This window comes from Aythya ferina (assembly GCF_964211825.1).
Source record: "Aythya ferina genome assembly, chromosome: 3".
NCBI classification, from domain to species: Eukaryota; Metazoa; Chordata; class Aves; order Anseriformes; family Anatidae; genus Aythya; species Aythya ferina.
In genome coordinates this window covers 69,270,438-69,285,888 of record NC_140298.1, presented here as the reverse complement: position 1 = coordinate 69,285,888, position 15,451 = coordinate 69,270,438, and the positions used below count along the sequence as shown (strand labels likewise).

Sequence of the window (15,451 nt, the reverse complement as noted above, 5' to 3'; positions counted from 1 at the left end):
GACACGAAATGGTTTTGGTTTCCAGTTAGCACATAACTGAATATATTTTTCATTAAAGAGCAATATTTTTTTTCATCATAAATAATTATAGAAAATATTTTACTCTCAACATTGCTAGTTGCCCTGCACACTGTTCCATTCAGCTACATTAATGTTAAAAGTATTTCTGGAGCAATTCCACACAGGAACGGAAAACTAGAAAATACTTATCTCCAAAGGGGTAAAAGTTCATAGTTAAAAACAACTATGGGGGAATTGGGCCTTTAATGGCTTGTGGTTTAACCCTGTCAGGCAGCTCAGCCCCACACAGCCACTTGACCACCGCCCCCAGGTGGGATGGGGGAGAGAACTGGAGGGGTAAAAGCGTGAGACCTCATGGGTTAAGACCAAGACAGGTCACTAGGCAAAGCAAAAGCCATGCACAAGTGCAGCAGAACAAGGAATCCACTCACTGCTTCCCACTGGCAAGCAGGGGCTCAGCCACCTACAGGAGGGCAGGGCTCACTCCACAGCACGGCTCCTTGGGAACAAATGCCATCACCCCAACATCCCCCCTGCCTCCTCCTTTCTCCCAGCTGCTGTCGCTGAGCACAGCACCACATGGTGTGGGACATGCCTTTGGGCAGCCTGGGCCAGCTGTCCTGGCTGTGTCCCCTCCCAGCTCCTGGGGCACCCCAGCCTCCTCGCTGGCCGGGCAGCACCAGGAGCAGGAGAGGCCTCGGCAGGCACCACTCTGCAGCAACTGTAACATCCCTGTGTTATCACCCCTATTGTCATCAAAAATACAAAGCACAGCACTGTGTGAGCCTCTATGAAAAAAAAAAAAAACGAACTCTGTCTCAGGGAAAACCATGACATTTCTTATCATGGTGTTTCAGGTCTATGACTTGTGTGTGCAACTTCTGTCTTGGAATCATAGAACCATAGGCTTCCATCTAGGTTGGAAAAGACCTTAAAGAGTGCCAAGTCCAATCATGCTAGTTGATCTGAAAAGTTCAAAACTTTCTTGAGGCAAATGCTTCATATTTTCTGTGAAAAGCATAGCTTTTCTTGCATGCTTTCATATTCTTTCCTAAACAGGTAAGGGGGAAAAAATCATTTCCTCTTTCAGATGCACACGCTGATGAAGCAAAATGCTGTAGATGGAGGATAAATGTTTTTAAAAGCTTTCTGAACTGATTTAAACAGAATAGCAGACCTCTTCACTAATTACTTAGTATTTAAATAAACCTATACCTCTTAAAATGCGTTTATCTAATAGTTTGTATTGTAAGAACTGAATGCTGAAAACATATTTCATCTCAATAAATCCTCAAGAATAGGATTTTTATAAGTTTTTATCCATTAGCTTTTTATCTGATTCCACTATAAAGGAAGCTAAACCTAATGAAATGGAGGCTTTCTACTCAGAAAAGATTCTTACTCTGAGCATTTGTTTATTTAAATATTTTATTATTTAGAATTCAAACTTTAAAATCAGAAAAAAAAGATTTTCATAACTTCTGTCTGAACTTCATTAAACCACATAAATCAATGGCACTGGGGCTTTAGCAGAAGGACATTGGGTCCACAAAATAAAACTGTTTACTCTTTTACCTGCCAAAAGTCATGCCATTGTGCAGTTAATAATTAAGCAAATATACAGCACACATATGTCTAAAATAAAATAATATCCCTAAGTGGGTACTGTTGACCCACTCTCCTCCATGCACTTCATGTTTAAGTCAGCTTGATGGGTGTTTCCACGGATTCTGAGAGGAGATGGGGGCAGAACTGTGGTTTCCACATTTGTTTACAGTGATGCTAACCAGTGCTCTCCAGGCTGTTTTAGAAAAACATGGTACATAGAAATTCTGTGAATGTACTTGTTACAAAACATTTGTACACAAAGAACACTCAAAACACATGAAGTTACTGTTTTGAAGAGCACAACTCTCAAAGTAAAATCCAACAGAAATTGGACTTTAAATGAGGATACTTTTATATGCATTCAATGGTACTGCATAAAGACATAATTAAAGGAAACACGTCCTTTTTAGCCCTGTTTGATAGCTGGGCTAAGGCTATAGACATTCTATTTAACGACTTGGATTTTTTGGGGTCCTTTCCAGTTTTCATATCAACTCACGCTCCTCTGAAGACCAACTCGTTTTCACTTGTTCTAGCTATTTGGCAACAGCTCTTAGGAAGAAGTGAGGCACATCTAAAGTGCCACAGGATGAGCCATGCAAAAAAATTATGGATGTAGGAATGACCACTTTGTATTTTTTTCTATTATTTTTTTGTTTCTCCTTGCTTCATAAACTAGGGATACTGGCTCATTCCAGGTAGGGGCAAAGCCAAGGTTTCAACTGTTCTCTGGCAAAGCCAGCATCTGTACTCCCTGGATGGTACAAGGACTTGTACTGAGCACCATGCTGAGAAAAGGACGTGCTTTTTGATTTATGCTCCCCTTCTGTTTTTGTGTAATAAAGGCAATTTTCTCCTCATACATGTATAACATTCACTATAACTTATCTGTTGCATTGGATTTTTTTTTTTTCTCATTCATTATGAGTTCTTGGGAAAACAGAAACAATCAAACTCAGTGTTCACCATGGTAATTTTGGGAAGCTAGATTTCCTATTTTTTCTAGCAATAGTATTTCAGATAGGGTAACCGACACTGTTCTATAAAGTGCTACAAGCTACTCTCATCAACTAGACAATGCACAAGAGAAAGAGAGCCTAAAGGAGAGAATATACATGTATCTTTGTAGGACCTCTCTTTTGCTGAACTCCAAGGAAGGAAAAAGTTCTGTTATTTATCTGCATTAAGTGGATTTATCTGGGCACTGGACAGCTTCAAGTGTGCTGTAATTATGGGCACAAAGGAGTCCATGCAGCAAGCTGGACTCCCAAGAGCCTGGAGATGAGATCATGCATTGGTCCTTGTGTCAAAGGGGAGTACCATGGTGGCCTGACTGCTGCCCAAGTCTTCCAATATGCTGGGACTTCTCAGTCTGCTGCCTAATTTGACAATGACATGGAAAGTCATTGTAACAGGGCCAAAGAGCTGCCACTTTGCATGTAAACAATATCCTTTCCTATTGATCTAGTGTGCCAATTGTCATTAAGCAGAGCAGAATTTTGGTAAAGATTATGAAAAAGAGGCATGTAGGAGGCTGATGCCAGACACAGCCCATGGGAGATCAGAACAATGATTTATATATCCACTGCCATTACTTTAAGTTTATGCATAAACAAAAATATATATTATTTATGTTTATACAGATAATGCATCTTTTTAACAACAGAACTAGCCAATAGCTGTGTCCTCACTGATGATGAGGCAGCTTTCTGTCTCTAAACATCCTTAGTCAGACATGAATGAAGCCTACGACATATACTAGATTACAGACTTTCTTTTATTTATCTGTAATCTGTGTTCAGTCTTTGGGACTCATAAAACAGAAGCTGTTTAGATTGCAAAGCAGAATGGCATGCAGTTCAGATCATGGCTGAAATCACTGTAATGTTCTTCAGGGTTACAGAATTGTATTCACCTTTGAAAAGACAAGATGAAACCCAGCACTGGACTTGACTTTTATAAAAATATAGCACCCTGCTTCATGGTATTGGACAGACTTGGTAAATTTATTATTAGGTGACCCAGTATATCATTTGCTTCTTTTACTTATACCCAAGTACAGATTTTTTCTCCTTATGCTTCTCTCTCATGGTACTTTAGAGACAATTTCAGCTGTTTTCAGCTGAAATTCATAACTTGTGCACAGATAACACTATGTTTAATTTCAAGATATCAGTTTTGCTTTCACTTTAGAGTATTCAGATTATATCTGAATTTCAGGTTCAAATTCAGACCCAACCTTTTTATCCCTCCTTGATTAATTTAGCTTATGGTCTTGCTTAGCAGCAGGAGATTAATTCAGGTGTCTGCATGTACTCAAGTGAAGGTACAGTTCAGACCTGCTTTTACTCTTCTTTCTTCATTCCCTTGAGTCTGCATTTATATTTTAAAGCTGTTTTAGGCTGAGAATTCTGTGAAACTCTTCTATCAGTCCAGGGGTAAATGAGCCTGAAAATAAATCTTTTGGCAGATACAGGAAGCTCTATTACTGGGTTTGACTTCATACAAATAACAGTGCTATTTTGCTAAGCATGCATTTAACAATGCTTTTGCAATGATAATTTTTACTATTGAAATACAAAGCTTTATGAAGTTTGAAGAGACCTTAGCTTTCCTGATTCTTATAAAATGCTGTACTGAATAAATGGGAGTGAACACTTTTGTCATTACAACATGAAGACTCTCAGAAAGTCCTGATCATGTGTTACATTCAGCTCTTTGACTTCCCGTGTGTGTCACACTGCATGCTCATTTTGATGTATAGTATATGTATGATTCCTGTCTAGATTCAGCAGTGCTCACAGAGAAGTAGGTATGCAGGAAGGGGAGGACATTTAAGTACAGTGCCTAAGAGCATGTGTCCACTCCCATCTGAGAAACCTTGCTGGCGTCTAGCTTTTGCTCCAGAAGTGCACAGGGCACATGTGGATCACAGAATCACAGAATCATCTAGGTCAGAAGAGACTTCCAAGATCACTGAGTCCAGCCTCTGACCTAACACTAACAAGTCCTCCACTAAACTATATCACTAAGCTCTAAATCTAAACGCCTTTTAAAGACCTCCAGGGATGGTGACTCAAACACTTCCCTGGGCAGCCTATTCCAATGCCTAACAAACCTTTCGGTAAAGAAAGATCCTGAGTCACATCTGCCAACCTTGCTTTGATGAAATATACATATAAAATTACTACAAAACGACCAACAACTGTAATTATATTTGCTATGCATTTGAAATATATTTGTCATGGAAAGGGTTTCTTGGGTCTGTAGATGGTGAATCTCTAGGCTAAACATGGACATATTCCCAAGAAGACTGCTGAAGAGCACTTTGGCTTCCACATGCCTTGCATTTTGCCCTTTGCATTAGTTCCATATGCTGGTGGGGATTACAACATGAGAAGAGAATTATTATCTTCTTCCCCAGATGTCTTTCAGATTTTAGATGAGTTTGCATCTTTACTTCAACTGCAACAGGCACCTGGGACAAAACCTAGAATTGCCAGTAATTAATTTTCTTTTTAGCTTTCACCAGAAAATAAAGCAATCATTTTTCTTCCTTGAATCACCAGATAAATTGCTTGGTATTCTATACATACAGCCTGTGCAGTAGCATGATACAGCTGAATTGTGTTTCTTGAAAAGTAATAGTATTTGCACGTATAAGAACATTTACCCCCCTCACAAAAAAACACACAAGTATTTTATTTTATTTTATTTTATTTTATTTTATTTTATTTTATTTTATTTTATTTTATTTTATTTTATTTTATTTTATTTTATTTTATTATTTTATTTTATTTTATTTTATTTTATTTTATTTTATTTTATTTTATTTTATTTTATTTTATTTTTTTTCCCTACAAGTCTAAAAGTTTAGCTAGGAAAACAGTGATGTGTTCTGGGAGATGTTAGTATTATGACTCCAGGATCTTTGACTCCAGAGGAGCAGTCTGGTCTTATTTCAAGCTGTCTAAAGAGCAGCATTAGCATTGATTGCAGAACTAGCCTGGAGCCTTTTGCCCTTCCTTCCAGCTAAAAGAAAGTAACAGTATCTACCTAAGCACAATAAAGAAAACAATAAGTAAAATATTGTGATGTATGTAACAAGATGTTTTTCTTTTATGATGCATAGAGAGGAAGAATGAGATAAGTAAGACAATATGCTCTTTATGCTAGTCAAGTTCATAGTAATGTTTCCATCTACACCTTTTCATCAGTTTAGTTTCTCAGAAGGAGCACAAAGCATTCATTTCATTATGTGCTACGACAAATTTGCTGAGTTCAAAGATACGATCTGCATTAAAACCTATATAGATTGAGAAATGTCTTTGGATCACCCTTTGTTGTACAAAATTGACCTGATCTCCTGTGAATAAACTTTCCTGTGAATTTTTAAATGCTTCCTTGCTTGGAAAAATGACTCTGGAAGGTGTTCTGTTTTGTCATACACATTGCTTTGGGCCAGGTTGTGTACCAGATGTGAGCAGAGTAGCAGTACATGTATGTGAAACTTTTATGAAGTTCAGAAAGGATTCTGCTTCCACGACTACAAAGATTCAAGTCATTCTGTGTAACTGAGCTACAAGAAACCCTAATGTTGGTCATGCATTTTATAAAAGACTCATATTTCTGTGACTGAAAGACCATTACTATTTTTACATAGCATGCGTGGTGTCAGTAACATCACCCAGTATCTCAGTGATCTGCAGTAGTAGTTATAGGATGCTCTTTAACCAATTACAAAGATTTTAGAAGTTTTAATGCAGCAAAACGTTAGCAAAAGGCCGGAGAATTTAAGTCAGTCAAGTCTGAGGATATTCTCTTTTGCCTTCAAAAGGCTATAGCAGAGCCATAAAGAGCAAAAGTATCAATGAGATAATTAAACTCAGCTTTGTGACTATCCACAACGTGCTGCCATTCTTACTGTATATTTTTGTATAGCTCACACCATGTATGTTCCTGTAGGGAAAAAGTAAGAAGTAGCTGTTTGGCTCTTGCTTTGATTTGTGATATGAAATCTAGAAGAATCTGGGAAGAAAACACTGAAGCATATAGGCAGAAAGGCTATTAGGCTCCACTAAGATCTACTATCCTGAAGGAACATATCCTGAATATTTTCAGAAAGATTTTATGGAAAAATATTCTGCCTAGATACTTGCATCTTGCTTGTCACAACTAAAACTGAGGCAAGAGTAGTCTGCTCATCAGAAGGGGGCCTTTGAAATACCAGGGATTCGAACACTAGGGGTCTCCCCAATGTGTTCTGCCTCCTAGACCCGGGCTCTTTCTTGCCTCTTCTCAGCTTCATACTTTGCCAGTCCTTGCTACAAATTTGTCCAGTTTCAATAGAAGAAATGTCCATTGCTTTAGTGCTTTAAGTGTGTAGCTTGGAGGTGAGGTGTACAGTTTGCTCAGTGAAGAACTGGCTGGAAGGCTGTACACAAAAAATTATAGTGAATGGAGTTTAATACAGTTGGTGTCTGGTCACAAGTGGCATTCCCCAGGGCTCAGTTATGTTTAACACTTTTATCAGTGAACTGGATTAGGGGATCAAGTGTAACCTCAGTAAGTCTGCAGATAATAAAATCAAGGTATGTGGGGCTGTTGGTCTGCTTGAAGGAAGGAAGACCTTACAGAGGGAACTGAATAGGCTAGAGCAATGGGCTGCATCCTGTTGTATGGCATTCAACAAGGGTAACTGCTGGGTCCTGCACTTGGCTCAAACAACCCCAGGAAGTGGTACAGGCTTGGAGAAGAGTGGCTGGAAAGCTGAAAGTGAGCTGAGGGTGCTGGATGACAGCCAGATGAACATGATCCAGCAGTGTGCCAAGGTGGCCATGAAGAAGAATGGCGTCCTGGCCTGCACCAGAAATAATGTGGCCTGCAGGGCCAGGGAAGTGATTGTCCCCGTGCATGTAACACTGTATTCAGTTTTGGGCCCCTCACTACAAGAAGGATAGATATTAAGTTGCTTGAGCAAAGCTGCTGAAGGTACTAGAAAACAAGAATTATGAGGAATGAATGAGGAAATAGGAGTTGTTTGTTCTGGAGAAGAGGGAACAACCTCATTACTCTCTACTACTACATTATACTCTTTAGTAGTCAAAGAACACAACTACTTTCAAGATAGTGTTGTCTCTGAGAAGCTGAGGGGAACTGTACATGTTCTAGAGATGCTCAGGTGCTCCAGTTCAAGTTATCAAGTTATCTGGCAAGAGTCAGATAAAAAGGTCTCTAAAGAAAATGTGGTAGTTTGGGAAGGACTGCATCTTTTGGGTACAGGCACTACAAAATTGACTGGATAGATATGCAGCTGACAAATAATTGACAAATTGTCTTTTTTTTTTTTTTTTTTTTTTTTTTTTTTTTTTTGTGAAGCTTGATAAATGGCTTTTGTATCTTTAAGATACAGTTTTTTTTTCTTATAGAGGAAATGTGAAGAGTACCAAATTTATTCTAATAATCAAAATGTCTATATTTTGTGGCCATGCATGTATTTAAGCACTGATTAACTGAACACTAGTGATGGATAATTCTTTCTTGAGAGAAAATGTTTCCAAAAGTTTGCTATCAAAATTGATGTGAGAATGTTACTGTGTGACTCACACAACTTTGAGTGTCATAACTAGATGGAGATGTAACTATATGGAGGTGTATCGTAACTATATGGAGACATGCAACCTGTTCATTATTATTTAATCTGCTGCACTGAACTGAGTCCATGTATCTGAAATATGAAAGTGTTTCAAATCTATTTGGTTTCTTATTTCTCTTATTTAACATTACTAGTTAATAACTTATAATAATTTATATTTACACACATTCTCACACAATAGTCCTTTTCTCCTTCCTGTCAAGAGATTACATGAAAAGATAGCAGACACAAAGATCTTACTAACTCCTCTGAGGATGCTTCAGGGGTAGTTTGTGTTGCATTTTGTGCAATATTCAGTCAAGGTGATTTCTATGGTAACCTCTATTTGCATTCTTTCAAATGATGGTAAATTCTGACACTTTCCATTAAATATTGATAGCAGTGTTTCATCTGCTGGAAACCCACATGGGAATATTTAATTTTATCTACTGTCTGAGACTATTCTCTTGTGGTATCGAAGCAGCAAGCTTTTTACAGTTAAAATGTTAATTAGATTTTTATAACCATTTTTATTGTTCTGCTCTTCATCTAGATTGCTCCAAACATGTTTATTTACAATTCCAAAATGCTTCCATTAATATTCCACATCTTCTTACTCAGAGATTAGCTTAATAGCAAACCTCAAAAATGTACTTAATGGCATGTGAAACACCTACAGAATCATAATGCTGCACAATTTTTTCAGCAAGCAGGCTAATAACCAAGTGATTCATAAGATCGACTTTAAGGAAAAGAGACATGCCTGAAAGAGTAAATGTCATAATTAGTTTCAAAATGGCTTGGTTTCTGAAACATAAAATGGTGTTGAAATTGTTTACCTAACGGATTTTTTATTGGTGGTGTGGGGGAAACAAAGCTAAGAAGAATACAGTGTAGGTTTAGAAACAGTTTCAGCTTCATGAATGTCTCATTAAATACCTCATTTAAAAAATTTTTTTTTTTAAATCTTCTGGCAAAATAACCTTTCATTACATCAATAATTATGTTTTCATTTTATATAAAACATAGGCCAGGGATCTAGCTGTTTTTTTATGAAGAAATTAACAAACACAAATTTGTGGCAGAGGCTAGGGCTCTGAACCACTATGGTTCTATGCCTGGCACTGCTGCTTACATATCTGAACAGTAAATACACACTGGATTTAAAGCACCACTAAGTAAAGAAGACAACACTGATGCTTACTAGCATGTGGCTGAACAATGTGCCAGCATCTGAACAGGTGGTAACAACAAAAGTTTAAATTGCAATGACCTTTTCTTATTTGATCTGCTGGCCTACAGGTGGAAAATGCTGCACATTAATGATTAACTTCTGACCTATTTTGCTCTTCTGGGTAGGTTCTGTGCAGCAATGTGATTATAAGAGATACTTTTGGAAAAGTGGCGCTAATATCAATGTTTTCTGAGTTCCATTATGGCTTGGAAGTTAGAAACTCCTGTGCTGAGACAGAAAATGGAAAATGCTTATACTAAGACCAGATTCATGAAGAGAAGCAACACTAGAGATGATTCTGTGCTGTGAGACTGCAATTCTTTTAAACTGTTTACTTGCATTCCCAACTCCCAAACCATCTCAATTACAGATGCACAGCTAGTGGGAATTATCTGTTCTCAGATCTTGTACAACATAGCGCAATGCAGAGACCATGTACTACCATCTTCCTCTCCCTCTCTTCTCTTCTCTTCTCTTCTCTTCTCTTCTCTTCTCTTCTCTTCTCTTCTCTTCTCTTCTCTTCTCTTCTCTTCTCTTCTCTTCTCTTCTCTTCTCTTCTCTTCTCTTCTCTTCTCTTCTCTTCTCTTCTCTTCTCTTCTCTTCTCTTCTCTTCTCTTCTCTTCTCTTCTCTTCTCTTCTCTTCTCTTCTCTTCTCTTCTCTTCTCTTCTCTTCTCTTCTCTTCTCTTCTCTTCTCTTCTCTTCTCTCTCTTTCCCTCTTTCTTTCTATTAAAATTCAGATTGGGAATTCAATTAGGAATCTGTTAGAAAATCAATGGTATAGTACAGTAACCATTTACCATACTTTGGGAAAAATCCCTGGGCAAATCCCAACTTGGGCTCTCTGGGGTCTTGAGGCTGCTATCAGTGTTCTTTTAACCAAAACAGTACACCTGTTGTTGCTGGATTTATGATAGTGCACAACTACTTTGGGCAAGGATAGCACTAGTACAGATGAATCCAGGGCTGTGCAAACTGATTGCCACCTGCAACGCTAAGACCAGTCTAAGGATACTAGAAAAGACAGAAATGCCTAGCAAGAAGAGGGTCAATCAGCCAGTTGCCCTGTAATGGAACTGATACTTGCACCATCCTAAACACCATCTTAATTACTCTTACAAGGCCATGGTTTTCACGAGTCATTTGTTCAGGGACTAGACCACAGGCTGGCAACATAGTCTGCTTCCTTATTACTTGGCAGGATTAGATAGAGAGTGAGAAAAAGGGAGGAGAAGGGAAAGGGATGGAAAGCACTGCAAATAATGTAAATGTCCCTCTGATCCCCACACTTTGCTGGGAATCAGAGCCAAATTCCTGACCTGATTGCTTATTGGCTCTGGCATAATGACAGCTACTCAGGTCTCTACAACATATACAGAGCAAGGCTGCCTGACTGTCTCTTTTCTTCCAAGACCAATTAGGGATAATATAATGGAAAAGTGGGGAGGTAGAGGCACAGGGTGGGGAAAGTGAGATAGGAAAGGTGGGAAACCTAGATAGGGGGAGATACAATAGGAAAAGAGGGAAGAGGCAAAATGTGGATACAGGCCTGGGCTGTCAAAAATAGTTAATGCAAATGAAGTGGCATGTTTCCAGAGTGAATTCAGGTTAAATTAAGTACTGTTAAGTACTACAGCAAGGCACCAAGCTCTATAAGCTCACAAGTTCATAAGCTCTGTGGACTGGAGCCAGTTAAGTGCTATGTCCACATGCTCCTGTAATCACAGGGAAGGTAATGCAGAAAATGCTTTTGAATTATTCTCTGCATTCTGTGAAGGCTATTGTTTTAGGAGGAACACAAAATTCAAGATATTTTCACTTTATACAGAGCTCAAGAAACCAATGAGCACTGCAGAGCATGGCACAGAGTGGCCATGCTCCATGCAGGAGCAGCACAGTCCAGCAGAATCAGGGCTGTGCTAAATGCTGTAGCCTGGAAGGCAAAGGAGCATAGGTGGGTTTTGCTTGAATCCACTTGCCCCTGATGTGCTACACCAACTAATAATACCTTCTTCAGCAGTCATGCATTTGTGTTTTGTCACAGAGTTGATATTTATGACCTTAGACTTGGTGCTAAAAACAATAAATACAACTCTGAACACAAGTCATAGCAGATCATACCTGGACAGTGCTGTACCTGCATTGATGACCTTTGGTGGATCTGAGATGGATCTATATTATTTACCTCTACTGTGATGTCTTTCACTTGCTGCTCACCGAGTGGAACCCATGGACTGAGTGGTGGTCAGCCAACTGGACAAGGGTGTGCTTTTTGGCTAACAAGATAAAGGTCGCTTGCGGTTCACAGACAGTTTTCAGGTCTTTAGTTAATCATTCGTTATGAAACTTATTGATAACTGATATATACTGAACAACCTTTTTGTCATGGCTAAATTGTACTATCTTAGAACTAGGTACTAATCTTTTGAAGCTAAGATGAAATATGACTCATTTCAGTAGAGATAGGATTTATATGTTTTTTCAAAAAAAAAAGGAAACTTCTTCAAATGCTATGCTGTCTTGTGTCTGAAGGGCTTTGGCACATTACAGTTCAGAACTATGATGAATGTAAATGAATTGTTATTTTATACATATTTTTTATAATTGAGACATGAAATGTAGTGGCTCTGTGTAATCATACCCTATTGGCAGGAATAAACAACATTTATGTTCTGGGATTTAGAAAAAAAATGCAAAGAAATCAAAGTGAAAAGCTGCAACATATTTCATCTGCAAAGTCTAGAAGCCATATTTTTCTAGCATATAATTCTAGAGTTACTTAAACTGTCAGTACTTCACTTACTTCTATCATGAATGTCCTTTTAATTTATAAAGTGTAACTCTATAGGGTGGGTACCATGTTTTTTCCTATGAACTGAGGAAAATAACCATAACAATGTTCTAGGCAGGTACAAATTGGAGACATTTAAGGCTGAATCTCTGCAAAAATAACAGAGCACTGACTCTCATAAGTTTTCTGGTGTGGAAACTGAAAGAATATAGGCTGTGCTTTTTGTAATAAATACGGAATTGGAGAATAATATAAGTATATACCAGACTGCAGGCTGATGTGGCAACTCCATGTGTTTGGGGCTTACATCCCAAAGCCACACAAGGACAGTAGGAGAAATGATGTTGAGGGCTGGTATCCATGCTAAACATCAATGTGTGCTCCTGGTGGGACTGGTAAAATGTGACCAGGTTCCCTACCATTTTCATGAGCGATGACTTGTTCATCTCTTTTGTATTGACAGAGCATAGCCTGATGACAAACTGATTCAGTCTTCTCAACACTTTGAAGGGTCATACCCTCTGTCAGGGTGAGGAGGAGGAAGAGAAAGCGAGGAGATGTAGACAATGAAAAGCAGAAACTGGGGAAAGACCTTGCAAAAGTAGAACTGCTGCCAGTGGAGTGGACAATTAATCCTTTATCAGGAGATCTGCTCTAGAGGCAGTCATTCATTCATGCCCCTCTGTTGTCCCCAAAGTAAAATCAAACATTTGTACAGCACTGCTCCTGCTGAGGGGCTGAAAGCCTCAAACAGAGAAGATAATGAATTTCTTTGCTTCCCTTTCTCTCTCCCTCAACCCCCAAGTGATTATAGCTTGTACTTAGAAGGCAAAATTAACAGCTCTGCTCCCCAGCAGCAGATCCTGTAATTAATGAGGAGGGGCATGAGCTATGTAACACCAATTTACTGCTTCTCTGTACAGATCTCACTGACGAGGGGGGTGTTAGCGCCTATCTGGATGGACACCATGAACTACAAAGAGAAATTTTGTATATGTCTCTGAAGAGTTGTCAGACTGAATTATGGTCAGTAACTGATCCAATATCACTGAGTGTCCAGATATAAACTCTGTGCTATTTTATTGGTCCTTTAAGCCATCCATTCCCTACAGGTACTTTACATTACCTCTGAAATATGGTAATGCTTCCAGGTTGCCTTTCTACTATCTTCTAGAAACTGTACTTTTTTTCTCTTTCTTTCTTTCTTTCTTTCTTTCTTTCTTTCTTTCTTTCTTTCTTTCTTTCTTTCTTTCTTACTTTCTTTCTTTCTTTCTTTCCTTCTTTCTTTCTTTCTTTCTTTCTTTCTTTCTTTCTTTCTTTCTTTCTTTCTTTCTTTCTTTCTTTCTTTCTTTCTTTTCCTTCCTTCCTTCCTTCCTTCCTTCCTTCCTTCCTTCCTTCCTTCCTTCCTTCCTTCCTTCCTTCCTTCCTTCCTTCCTTCCTTCCTTCCTTCCTTCCTTCCTTCCTTTCCTTCCTTTCCTTCCTTTCCTTCCTTTCCTTCCTTTCCTTCCTTTCCTTCCTTTCCTTCCTTTCCTTTTTTTCTTTCAATACAGGGAGTTGGAGTCCTCAAAATAAGATGTCTAATTAGTAGACAATCTGTTTATTCCTTCCCCTCTCCTTTTACAAGAAATTTTATGTGTGAGTGCTTTATCTTTACTATTGTGAAGAATAGGTATACTGTCCACCACTTCTGGTGTTACATATATGTACCTCTTGGCTAAATAAATGAGGGTGTACTTAAAAATCACTGCAGAATGTACAGAACCTCCCACTTATTTAAATAGTCTATAAATGTGCCTTACTGTGGAGGATATGAAGCTATGATGATTTAGTCTTTCGTAGGGACACTTACATGGAAAGCTGCTAAGAGAGAACTTTGAGATCTCCTGACACGGTGACAGTTATTTTGTTATCTTTTGAATTGGAAGAACATAAAAGAGGAAGACAAGCTTTTGTTTCTGCCCCTTTTTCCCTACCTTAAATTATGTAGTCTACAGAGCAGTTGGGGGTATATTTATTCGTGTTAAAACTAAGAACCCTACACACAGCATGTGACATATTTGGGACACGTTGTGCTATCTGTCACTTGAGTATGTAATAAGATGCTTGCCATAGAAAATGCTTACATATCCTTAATCCTATTTATGCAAGTATATTTGTTGCCATTTTAGGGACTGATGGTCTGATATCTTAGGAGATTATGCCATGTCCTTGATAGGGAGCAACAACCACAGGACACAATGGTTCGTTCCATACCAGCAAATTAGGTGGTGTGAACAGGCATGAGAATTCAGCATTTTATACCAAATTAAGTCTTTATACAGTCAGGTTGTCTCAGACCAGTGTTTGCTCAGGAACAGATTTTCAAGGTGAGGTTGTATCTGGTTCCTGTACATTTTTGAACTTCCTGACCTGACTGTCAATACATCAGATGAGTACTCTGTACGTTCCTCCTCCCTATAACCAAGATTTCATCCTCCACTGCAGAATTGTTAATATCCTTTAATAAGTATAACAGCATCTTTGTACATGGCAACAGCAATAGTACATGGTTTTATGCATATATGTCATATGTTTTTGTATTCTTGCTATATACTCTAATCCCTACTATTCAAAAGCACAACTGTACAACTGAAAGACAACATGTGCAAAGCTACACCTGAAGAACTGGAGATGTGAGGAGAGGAGGTTAATTTCTGACAAGTATCCTGTGGCACAAATCAATCCAGAAAGAAATTTTACTGTATATTTTGAAACTGGACTCATTTATATGCTTTTGTGATAGAACATTGTGCACTTGGCTGCAACTGTGAGTGATTTTTGTAATGTACCAGAGCAGTATGTTAATTCTGTACAGTTAGTTAAATTCTGGGAAGGAAATCAAGTTCTGTAAATGTTATGGGGTATTTTCTCTCACGAACACCAAAAATCAGTGCTCCATCTGCAATATATACTTGGTGTCATTTAGGGATACTATCATCTTCCCGTCAAGTTCCCTGCCTAGACTGTCTTTTCTTTTTGCTAACCTCAAAGATGACCCATTATCTGTTTTCCACTTTACGATACTTATAGAACCTGAATAGAAAATCAAAAGCACGAAAGGTGTTATTGTCAAGGCACTGCAGTTTTTCAACTTTTCTCTTGTTTTTCTTCTGCAGACAACAAGGT

The 15,451-nt window shown here is 38.4% G+C and overlaps 1 long non-coding RNA gene across 1 annotated transcript in view; it reads left to right on the top strand.

Annotated features, from left to right (window-relative positions):
* LOC311434201 overlaps positions 1–15,451 on the top strand; it is a 180,600-nt gene that overhangs the window by 90,972 nt on the left and 74,177 nt on the right. The gene's annotated exons all lie outside the window — the stretch shown is intronic.